Source organism: Melozone crissalis, unplaced genomic scaffold, assembly GCF_028551555.1.
Source record: "Melozone crissalis strain CALT ecotype California unplaced genomic scaffold, PUWL_Pcris_2 ptg000016l_1, whole genome shotgun sequence".
NCBI lineage: Eukaryota > Metazoa > Chordata > Aves > Passeriformes > Passerellidae > Melozone > Melozone crissalis.
In genome coordinates this window covers 45,256,597-45,268,350 of record NW_026535794.1, presented here as the reverse complement: position 1 = coordinate 45,268,350, position 11,754 = coordinate 45,256,597, and positions in this window count along the sequence as shown.

Genomic DNA, 11,754 nt, shown 5'->3' with positions numbered 1-11,754 from the left:
ACCGCCCCTCAGCACCGCCAACGGGCGCCGCCCGCCGCTCTCCGCACAAAATGGCGTCCCGCACGTGACGGCCCCGCAGCCGCCCGGTGCGCGGAATCACGGAGACGGTTCGTTCGGAAAAGACCTCTGAGGTCACCGAGTGCACCCCGTGACCGAGCATCAGCATGGCAGCCAGACCGTGTCATTGACTGCCACATCCGGACGGTGATTCCACTACCTCCCCGGGTAGCCCATTCCAATGTATAATCACTATTTCTATGAAGAAATTCCTTCTGATGTCCAGCCTGAACCTCCCCTGCTGCAGGCTGAGGCTATATCCTCTTGTCCTGTAGCTAGTTCCCTGGGAAAAGAGACTGTGCCCTGCCTGGCTACACCTCCTTTCAGGCAGCTGCAGAGGGCAATAAGGTCACCCGAGCCTTCTTTTCCCAGGCTAAACACTCCCAGCTCCCTCAGCTGCTCCTCATATGATTTGTGTGCAAAACCTTTCACCAGCTTCATTGCCCTTCTCTGGACCTGCTCCAGCACCCCAATGTCCTTTCTCGTAACAATGTTCTTCTCCTCAGTGGATCCCCAACAGCACTGCTGGCATGCTGCTGGAGCCCCGTGTTCTCCATGCTGCTGGCCCTCAGGGACCCCTATGTCCCAGTAAGGGTGACCCCCATGGAGACCCTTCCATCCATGGAGGCCCTTCCATACTCACATCCCTTTGGCTTGGGTACTTTTCCAGCTGATCTGACATTGAGAGAGTGCTTCCCCCTTCCTCATTAAAATATGTTGGAAACCCCGCTCCCTCAGGCCCCCTCACTGGACAAAATGCTGCTTTAAATGCTGAATGTGGTGAGGGGGGCAGTCAGCACCCCACAAACCGCCCGTGTCTCTACTTTGGGTACGACTTGGAGACACAAGAAGTTCCAGCTTAGCAATACATTGAGGGAGGCAGAGCACTGGAACAGGCTGCCTAGGGTATGGAGTCTCCACCTCTGGAGACATCCCAAACCCACATGGACATGGTTCTTATGTCACCTGCTTGAAGTCAGAATGCCTTGGCAGGGGAGTTGGACCAGGTGATCTCGAGAATCCAGTCCAACCTATCCTGTGATTCTGAGAACTGTACACCCTTTCAGGTGGGTGCAGCTGCTGTTCCCCAGTCCCTAGGGGCCACCATGGATGGCTGGCATGTGGCCTCACAGGACTCTTGTGTGACAGTCACTCACTGTCCATCCCTGTTTTGGGAGGATATCAGCAGTGTAGGGGCTGCAATGGGAAAAGTCTGCCTTTAAAATGGTGTGCAGATGTTACAAAGCTTGCAGATCCTTGTGAGGTGATTAATGGCTTTGCAGATGTACAATAAGCTAATTCCACTGACAGAAGTGGCAGAACCTGTATTTCTCTTTTTTTCCCCCCAGTTTTGGCTTTTATGCTAAACTTCAGTCCTCTTATGTCAATGGGATATTTCTTTTCTGTGATCCAAGGTCTGGATCAGCAGTGTAGTAGTTTTATGAATGCTAGTGTGCAATGAGTTTCTAGTCCTGGCACTTTGCAAGGAAGCTTTTCTTTCTCCCATGGGGAAAGCAAGCCCACTGCCACATGGCACAAAACCTCTGCTTGCCTTTTGCTACCATCATTGATTAAACCTTTCACAGCCCTATGGGCTGTAGAGGGGACTTGCTTAACTCATTCCCAAGCAGCTGCAAAAGGCACTATTGGGGCAGTAATGGGAGGATTGGGCAAGAGCTTGATGCCACAGTTTGGACGATATCTGTGGATTAAGGATGCAGAGCTAAACACTGAGAAACCTTCTGGGAAGGTTGAGGAGGCTCAGGACACCGATCCTCAGGAACATGACCCCAGGATATCAATAGAACCTTTCTCAGAAAACTTCTATTACTACTAATGTGAAGGAATTTTGGCTCTGATATATTTTTGTTAATCCCGTGTCTCTCTGCAAGATTTTGTTGAATCTTTTGCTCTCCCATCATCCTCCCATGAAACTTTTTCCTGGTGGCAAAGCAGGTCCATCATCCTTTTTTTTCTCCCAGACACTTTTTTGTTACCTTGGCTGTGCCAGTACTGGTGTCAGTGGGGCACTGGGATGAACCAGATCAGCAAACTGATTTGAGTTAAAAAATAAAACTCAAATGTTAAAGCCTCAGATCTGCTCCACTTGCATAATCTTGCAACAGTTGTGCTAAGAGAACTGAGAAGAACAAGGCTGGCCATGGATGAGAAGAACAGCAGATCTTCAGACACAAACCCCCAAGTCTGAGCCTGCAGGTTTATACACCAGTCATTGTGTCAGTTCTTCTGCTTACTCTGAATCTTCATGCATTTAAAATAGTTTTACACTTCTAATTCTCACTGCACAGTTAATCCAGTCCTATGGGCTCACTGAGCGTCTGTGGAATTCATCCTACAGTTTACAGACAAATGAGATTGGGTGTCTGGGAAGCAACAAAGCTCCTTTTATAAGCCAAGAAGAGATGTGACTTTGTTATCCTTAAATTGAAACAACAATGAATAGTTCTGGCAACTGTAGAGGGAATGGAAACAACCCCCAACTGCACAGCTTGGCCTGCACTGTGCAGCAATTAAAATAAAGGTGGTGGCCAACACCATCATTGTTCTCTTGGCAGTCTTCCACAATGTCCATGTGAATTGGCGGGGTCTCTGTGGGGCTGTGTCAGTGCAAAGAACTCTCCCTTTGCTGTCCTCCTCACAGGGAGCTGCTGGTCTCGATGTCACATCCATCACTGAGGTCTGACACAAATCCTGTCTGTGCCAGCACATTGCACCAAACTTTGGTATCTGAGCACAGAGGCAGGTGGCATCCTGCTGGAGATGTGCTGCTCCTGCTATTGCCCCTCAGCAGGAGAGTTGTCCTGAGGTCCTTTGACCTGACTGAGTCCTTCCCATTGCTCTTGAGCAGTCTTGTGGCAATAGACTGTGAAAGTCCTGGTTGTGGGGGGCTTCCAGTCACGCCAGACTGAAGAAAGGGGACAAAGCAGACATGGACCTGCAGCAAGCAAAAGAGGTAGAAGCAATTAAAATAGGTTTAAAACTTAAGTAAAGATAAGAGGTGTTGCTTAACTGTTAAATTTCACATTTTGAAAACTGTTAAATTTCAGATCGTCCTAGAGCTGAGGCTGGAGTTAATCTCATTCACTAATATTAGACATCAGGGTTTAAGCAGTATTTTAGGAATGAGACTCTTGTCTTTCCATGACTAATGTATAACCTGCCAACTACAGTGCCAGAAAAGAACTTCATCTCTAATTAACTTGATCACGGCTTCAAGCTATTTAAATGTAATAGTTGCAAGACTTGGTTATGAATAGCAATTAGAGATCCCCTTGCTTGCCTTTTACTGTATTTCAGTTCATCTGTCAAGCTGTATGTGAATCATTACAGGTTATTTATGACTGGATAAGCCTCAGGGATTAAAACCAGGGGCTTACTGACATACAGAGGATAAATATGACATACTAAAGCCATAAAGTACACTTTAGTAAAAAATGTCACTCTAGTGCAGAACCTTACCTTCACTGGGTATTCTCAGAAACACTTGAGGTGCTCTTGAGCAGCAATGGCTAACCCAGACCAGTGGAAGAAACTTTGTTTTTCCAGAGGATTGCTGTGTTGGAAAAATAGGCTGGAAATGGCATGAGAAAGCCTTGCATCAGGCAAAAAAGTCAGCCATGCAGTAGGGCTAAACCTGTGCTTTAGTTTAGGACTCTCTATGGCATCTGTCTTTGGTTGTGTGCATGTAAAAGGCCACCCTTGTCTGCACCTGCCCCTCTGTAATAACCAGAATGAACAACATTGTTTTTTACTTTCTACAGATATGGTTTCAATATATAGTGCTATTTTTTTCAGGTGCAGCACTCCAATATTTTGAGTTTTATACCTTCGGAGCTTTTACAAAGCCAAAATTGAATTTAATTAGGGCTCGCTCTGGTAGGCAGATCTCCTGTACCTGGCCCTGCAGCCTGCCTTACCAGAAATGTCAGACTTGCATGCTGACCTGTCCTCTGCAATGGCCTGGAAACCCAATTACTGCTTGAAGCACATGGTGTTCAAAGAGCAGTTTGAGTTGCCTGACAAAGTGACTGTGCAGGAAACGTGCAAATGGCATGAAATGGCATGTAGTAGCACCAATTTCCATCCTGCATGCCAGCAGTGCAACTGCTCTATGCACAAATGCTGCTCCACTCCAGCGCCAGAAGCCAGCATATGCTGGTCTAACGTTGGCATTCTGAAAATAATGTCAAAGTCCTGAGAGATATGCAAAAATATTTCCAACCTTGATTCTTCTTCTTGAACTTTAATCTTCCCTGCTCTCACTACACGACTCTACCTACAATATCCCGCTCCATTTGGAATCTGCACATCCCAAACCTCTGTGCAGAAGGCTGCCCGGTAGCTTTCTATCAGGGAAGAAGAATAGCAAAAGTGCCAGAAGCAATCCTCCCTCTTCCATCAACAGAATAGTTTTGAAAGTGGCTGTAACCATGCCAAGCTTGACTTGTATTTTTCCATCCAAGCTCCAACTCTGGAGCTCTACAGTGAGCTAAGGAAGGGCTTGTGGCTGAAGTCCTGAGCTGCAGCCTGTGCTTGAGCTGCCCAGCTGCTAACAAGTTGTCCCATTAAGCATACCTAGGCTAACTGGAAATTGTGCTGATGATAAGCACCTGGATATCCAGCCTGGCTCAAGAGAGCTGGAGTTACGTGAGATACACGTTTTCATTTGAAACGTGGGGGGTTCATTCCCTGCTCAATAATGATTGCAAAGAAGATGATAAGTTTGGCATTAACCACTAGATGGTCCTCTTTCTCAAATTAGAAAAAAAGTAGCTCCAAAATAAAGCCAGTCCTGGCTTTTCTCTGAACCTGAATGTTAGTAGAGAACAGTTTCTTTGTAAAGGTAAATGTTATTAGATATTATTCATGTAGTTGACTGAACTGACACAGTTTTCTGAATAGGTTTGAATACAACTTTTCATAAGCCCTCCAAACTCATTTAGTGCAACTGGACCTCCACCCCACTACAGAAGGCTGGGCAGATTCATAGGTCAGGCAGTAGTTCAAGGCATTTGCAAACTTTTCCCAGACTGGTATGTGAAACAATAAGAATGGTGAGCTGGAGGAGAAAAAAGTTGCTGTTTCTCCATCCAGCTGCATCAAATGTCTTTGCTTTTGTGGTTTTTCACCTTCTGTTTTTAGAAGGCTCTGACCAGCAAAAGAATTACAGAAAAAAGGAGATTTGGATTAGTTCTTTGAGAAGACTAAATGGGAGGTTTTGTCATCAAAACTGTAGTTCACTGTTGGCTTCTGGTCTGGTATTGTCTTGTCAAAGAATATTTCTCTGCATCAGGGTACCTGGACCCTCTTGGGTCACTCTAGCCTCCAGGCAATACCTTCCTATCATCTCCATTCATCCCCCTCAGCATTCCCTGCCCAGAAGCCTGACCTCTCCTTACCTTGGGAAGTTGCTTTCCTCCTCACAGCCCTTGACACCTGTGTATCTACTACTGCCTTTTGATTTAGTTGCATCCCAGTGCATCCCTGGTCAGCCTTCCCACTGAGACACTCCAGCTATCAGCTGGCTCAGCCCTGTTCCTGCTTGTAACTTATGCAGGAATTTTATATGCAGGAGTCTTTAATTGTGTGTGAGGCAGGACTTGAATTCTTCTCCAGGATCTTCTATGAAGAAGACAGCATGTGCCCAGCCTCTCCCTCAGAAGCAGGAAAAGAATGGAAGTTTTAACACACAAACATCTGCACCTTCACTACAGACCAAGCTGTCCTCTAGATAATCTGTCTGGTTTGGTCTTTCACCACTCTGGTTCCCCTGACAGCTCTTTCCCAGTTCCTCCCAAGTCGAGTGGCTTTCACGTTGCTGTGCTGCATGAGCTGTCTTGCTTTTTTCAGCCAAAGCATCCACCCTACTATAGATGGGGTAACAAAATTAAATAAAATCACAGCTGCCTGAAAAGACCCTGAGAAACCCGGATGATTTCTGTGAAAGCTTGTGGGTACTGTACCTAGCACTGTGGTGGTTCACTTGTGGTCTGGTGGATAGAAATGATGATGTCCAGTGAACGAGAATGAAGTAAAGTTTACTTCGGTAAAATAAATGCCTGATAGGCTCATTTAAACAGGCTGTCACATAATTTATTAGTCTTAATTGCTGAGAACATTTTACAGTACCCTTTCATGGAGTCAGAATGATTAAAAGTGAAAATGAAAATACTTGAATGAAAGAGAAAATTAAAGGTCTTGAAAATGGCAGGTAGTGTGTGCAGAACAGATGCACAGCCATGATCCTTCTTGTAGCAGAGAAAGAGCTGTGAAATCCTTGGCACAGAATTTTGTGATGTTGAGAATTTACATGGGTTCAGGAAGCTACAGTGAAAGAGAAGAAAGCCCATCAAGGGCTATGTACTATACATAAACATTTGGTTTGGGAAGTTTCTGGACCACAGGCCTTGAGGGTCTGTGAGAAGAGTATAGTGAGGAATGTAAAAATAAGCTACTCTGTTTCTACACTTTTCCATAAATATCCTCTGTTGTCCACTGTCAAAACCAATATACTGCACTGGATCAGCTTCAGGCCAGAATGAAGGTAGATGATCATATGAAAGCCTTTTAAATGCTGGCTCTCCTAATAATGATTTTTTTTTTGTATTTTTGCATGGTGTATTATTTTGCAAGCAATCTTTACCAATAGGCAAACATTCTTAATATGAAGACATTGCATAATTTTGTTTTATATGGTAACTTCCATGCAGGTGACAATCAGTGAAAATGATCTGTGCTGTGGAAAGGCTCATATTGCAGTGTCAGCAGGACTAGAAAAAGTAAATGGGATGAAAAAACTTTTGCTTCTATTTTAAGATGACAGGATCACTAGCAAAACAACAAAGGAAGAAAGGCCCATATCCTGTATACCCTGGAGAAAAGAAACCTTTACTCCAGCAATTGCCCACTAGGGACCATGAAAAGATACTCACATTTTCTGATCAAAATGAATGTGAAAAGCAGTAAGGGAAAAGATCTACAATGAGAAGCCATGAAGAGTTTTATTTACTAAGAAGATACCCTCTGCACACATGCACACAAAATTAGCACAGCAGAAGCACAGCCACTGCCTGGTTCTTGGACGCTGATTGATTTTTAGGTAGGGAGTGTTTGCAAGGTTCAAAGGGAACACGCTAAAAGGAGATTTCTGAGAAAAGCATGTATATCTATTATTGATTCTAATAGCTGTAGGAAGACCTTTTGTGCTACCATGGACTTGAAGTGCTCTTCATATTTTGAAGTTATGATCCTGAGTAGTCTGAGTAAACTCTTGAAAACTTGGATGAGGAAGACACTTCTTTTAGCTGCTGTTGGGGGCAAATTGGAGAATGGAAGAGTATTTCTCAGGTTTCTTTACAGTTTTCGTTCATACATGTACTCATAAACCAAACTATTATACAGAAATGAAAAACCCCTGCAATTAGTGACTGTACTCTCCCAGTGATATTGGTGCTTGGATGGTGAGTAAGGGCAGGGTCAGGCAACATTTCACCATGCTTCCTCATAGAAGTACCTTACACATTACCCATAGCAAATAAAATAATTTCATTTCTTTTGAGAGGTGCCTACAGTGAAATAGCATTATTTGTGCTTTGATGTTTTCCCAACTTGAAGTGTCTTTATAGAAAAACGCAACATATTTGCTACTGAACTTCATCCTAGTGGGATTGCAGGATTTCCTATGCAATCTCAGTTTACAGGTGGGGTCAGGCCTCAGAGCCCCCTTTCAAAGCACAGCCTTAAAAGTGTTCCTTTGGGTACCTCACCAACAGAACATGAACAGAACATGAACATGGGTCTGTGAGGAGAGGGCCTGTGGCTCCCAGTCAGCCCAGTTACGCTTCACATCTCAGCCTCTCTGCAGGATGGTGCCCAAGGAGTGCAGGACTTGCCAGTTCAGCTGCTCTCCCCTGCAAAGCTCCAGAGTAAGCAAGGGCTTAGCTTCCAGAGCAGCAAGATCCCTGACAGCAAGGCCGCGGTGACACATTAGTCAAGAGACAGGGTTAAAAATAACCACTCAGAAGAGACACCTATTGTGGAAATACAGTATTGTTTGAGATGCTGGCCTCGTGCACATGAAATTTTCTCTGCCACAAAACTAGTAAGGGCCTGCTTAAGCGCTGAATCACTATTTATTTAATCAGCTAATTGTGTGCTGTGTTGCAGTGTGACTTAAACCATATGCATGGGTGGGTTGATCCCAGCTGTGGGTTGGGGCTGAATGAAATAAGAGCTGCCATCAAGATGCTAAGGAAAAAGCAAAGATGGGACAACAGCAAGAGGAACAAGGGCTGGGAAAGGAGTGTGTGGACTGCCTGTCCCAGCTTGCTGGCTCTTATACCTCCCCACTGTTCATCTGTTCTTTCTCCCCACAACTCATCCTCAGCCACGAGTGTTTCCCCCTGCAGACATGCTCTTCAGACAGAGATCTCGGCTGGGCAGCACAGAGAGCTTGGCTGTCCTTTGCAGATGTAGCTGCTCCCCCCGCCCCCCCATAGGGACATGGCAGCAGCCCCCTTCCCTCTGCTGTCTTCCTGGTGGGCCTGGGGGCTCAGTCATCTATCCTGCCATGCCACCCCCCTCCAAAATCCTCTGGCCCTGCCTTCAACCCCTGCTCCCTGCCCTGATCAGTGGCTTTTTAACAGAGCCTCCGTTCTCCCTTACCCCTCCTTTTGTAAATTTAAATCCTGCTCGCCGGTACTGCTGACGTCCTGCTGGCCCACCTCTTGACTCCCCCTCCCTGCTTCAAGTCCACTTCCCTCCAGTATAAAAGGCACATGCCCCCATCAGCCGCCCTGCTTCTGCTTGGACCAGCGACTACCTGACAGCAGCTTCTGTGCACGCAGGTGAGTGCCTTCCCCTGTCTGCTTCAGCGCTTGTCCAGGCTCTTTCTTGCTGAATTTCCTTTTTTTCCTTTTGGGCTGTAGCTTAGCCGGGTTCACAATCGCAGCTGTGCCCTGTGCTCAGTAACTTTTGCCCAGTTTTTGTTGGCGCAGCGGCCCGTTCCGAGGCGGGGTGGCTGACCCCGCGGGCAGGCTGTGCCTGCAGGCAGAGCGCGGCCGGGACCCGCAGCACAGCCCCGCACCTCCCGGCCCTGAACCAGCGCGCCCCGGGCCTGCGCTCACACGGGCTCCGATCCCTCGGGCTGCCTCCGACAGGAAAGCTTTCCGCATATCCATCCGAGGGGGTGTACACAGCCGCTGATCTCAACAAAGATGCTGCTTTAGGGTGTAAAGAGTTAATAGCATCTTGTCTTCCGAGGACAGCCGTGATAGGGGTGTACCTGATGGATCTGCAGCACAGCTTGAGTTTGGTATGATAAGAGCCCTGTGTGCCCAGAGGGAGAGCCAGGCTGATCTCCAACTCTTTGTGAAGCAGACCCATGGCAAGCTGTGATACTGCTACTTCACTGTGGCTTCATTTATGGTTTTAATTTTCCCCTCTGATGTCGATGAAAGTTGCCAGACTTCTGTCACAGATGTTGCTCAGCCAAAGTTTAAAGACTCTGCTTGGGCACCAAGCAGAAATGGCAAGTTGATCAAATGACTGTGGCACTGAATTTTGCTGAGCTTCAGGAGCAAAATTATTCCTGAAACTTTTAATTGTGTCAAGTTTGGTTGCAACTAGTCAGTTTTAAAATTTTCATGATCATTTAATAGTTGAAAATGGAGGCACTCAGCTTGACGGTGTGAGGTCTTGTTCTTTTTCAATTTTCCTTTTGGAAGGAAGCTGCAGGTCTCGACCTGAGGAGATCACGGACCATCTCAGCCATACAACTCTTGAAAAGTCTGTGCATAGGTAACCAGGCTTTTTGCTTAGTGACAAGATAGAGCTGGGTGTTGGGAATGCTCAGGATCAAGTTTGTAGCAGTACCTCAGCCTCTCTTTCTTCCCATATAAACAGTGGTGGGGCAATTAAGTGTAGGAAAAATTAGGGAGGATTAGAGGTGCTGAGTGCCCTGATTATTTAGGGTGGCATATTACTTATTGAGGAGCAGTGAGAATGACATGCTTCACAGAAACATTAGCCAGGAGAAGGGTATGAACAAAAAGTTCAATATATATCAAAGTGGCTGCACAAAGTGGCTGTACAAAGTGGCTGCAGTGGCACAGGACCAGCTGGTGGGGACTGAAGCACAGCAGTGCTTATGAAAAAGTGCGTGCTAAAAGCTTTTCCCTGTATTTTTGTCTTCCATCAACAATGAGCTCAAGGCAAGCTCTTCCTTCTGTAACTCGGTTCCCAAAAAAAACCCAAGACACAAAACCAGGGAGCAAGTAACCGGGAAAACCTGTCAGCAGCCCTGTAAACACACCACAGAGATGCCCCAAAACACCTTCTTTTTGTCTCACTGAACCTAAGGTTTTGCTGAAAATGAAGCGACAGGAGAGGTACCCCAGCTGAAACTGAAGGCAGAATTCACCCCATGTGGGTGATATTCTACATGCTAAAACAATTTAGTCCTGATTGTCATGAGATTGTTTCAAGTCAGAAAAAGTTAATTTGCAGTTCTGAAATCATGAGTTAAAATCACTTTCCTCTAAGCTGCCTGGTAAGCCACTGTCAGTTTCACCCTTGATAAACCTTCACTGAATACTAGAGGTGAAGGAGATTTGATTGCATTTTAGTGAAAGACACAACCAACTTCCTGATGTGTTTTTGCTGTGTTGCCTGTTTGGTGTATTTGGGAGCATCTTGCATCAAAGATTTTCATTCCTGCTCTGCCTTTACTGAAAGCAGGCTAAGATTTTGGCAGCAACTGGGGAAAAATTCCACCTATACACAAAGAGAAGTTACTGTGTAGGCATAGCTGAGAGGTTTTCCTACAGCCTCTCTACCTGTATGTCTACATCACTTACATGATGCTTAAGCAAATAGGCTCCTGCTCTATAGGCAGAGGCTCCAGGATGTCAAATGCAGAGGCAGACCTTGCATGTCACAAGACAGACTGTCCTGGTGTGACAGCTGGGAGAGCTGCCATGAGGAAGCTTGTACAAAATGCAAGAGACACTGGTGACCAGAGCCTGGCTCCCTCCCCTTCCTGGATGCAACTTTCCCAGCTCAGCACCTTGTGTTCTGCTCAGCCCATCCTATGGAAGCTAGGATGGATTTCTCATTCTGTTGCATCTGCGTGCATTTATAGGACTGGGACATCTACCAGTGGAAACTGTAACTGTAAATTGTAATTTTGCATGCTGGCAAAAAAGGGGGTAATGGCACAAGAGGAGCATTGCCATTCATACTGAAATGCATTTAGTTGTAAAAAGAGTGTGTAAAACACAAATGTTAGACACATTTTACAAGCAAGGAGAAGATGCTGGTGGTAGTGGCTAAAACATACTTTGGTGGCCAATGCGTGTGGTCGTACAGAGCGCCATACAGAATCAGCAGTGAACTCAGGGGCAGGACTCAAGTGTCCTGTGAAAGCTTTCACTTCTGGAGAGAAAAACTTTCCAGTTCTTACCTCAGTAGATGGCCCATTTCATAACCTTTGCCTTCAAACAGAAATGCCCAGGACATCTCCAGCATGAGTGTTCCACAAAACTTAGAGCCATGAAATGGCTCTGATGGATGGGAACATACTGTTAAAGTTGACACATTCCTTCACCTTGAGAGCTTTAACTCATATGTGTTCCCCATGTTCACTCTTCTCCTTACAGCCTTCTCAGAACTGCTCCA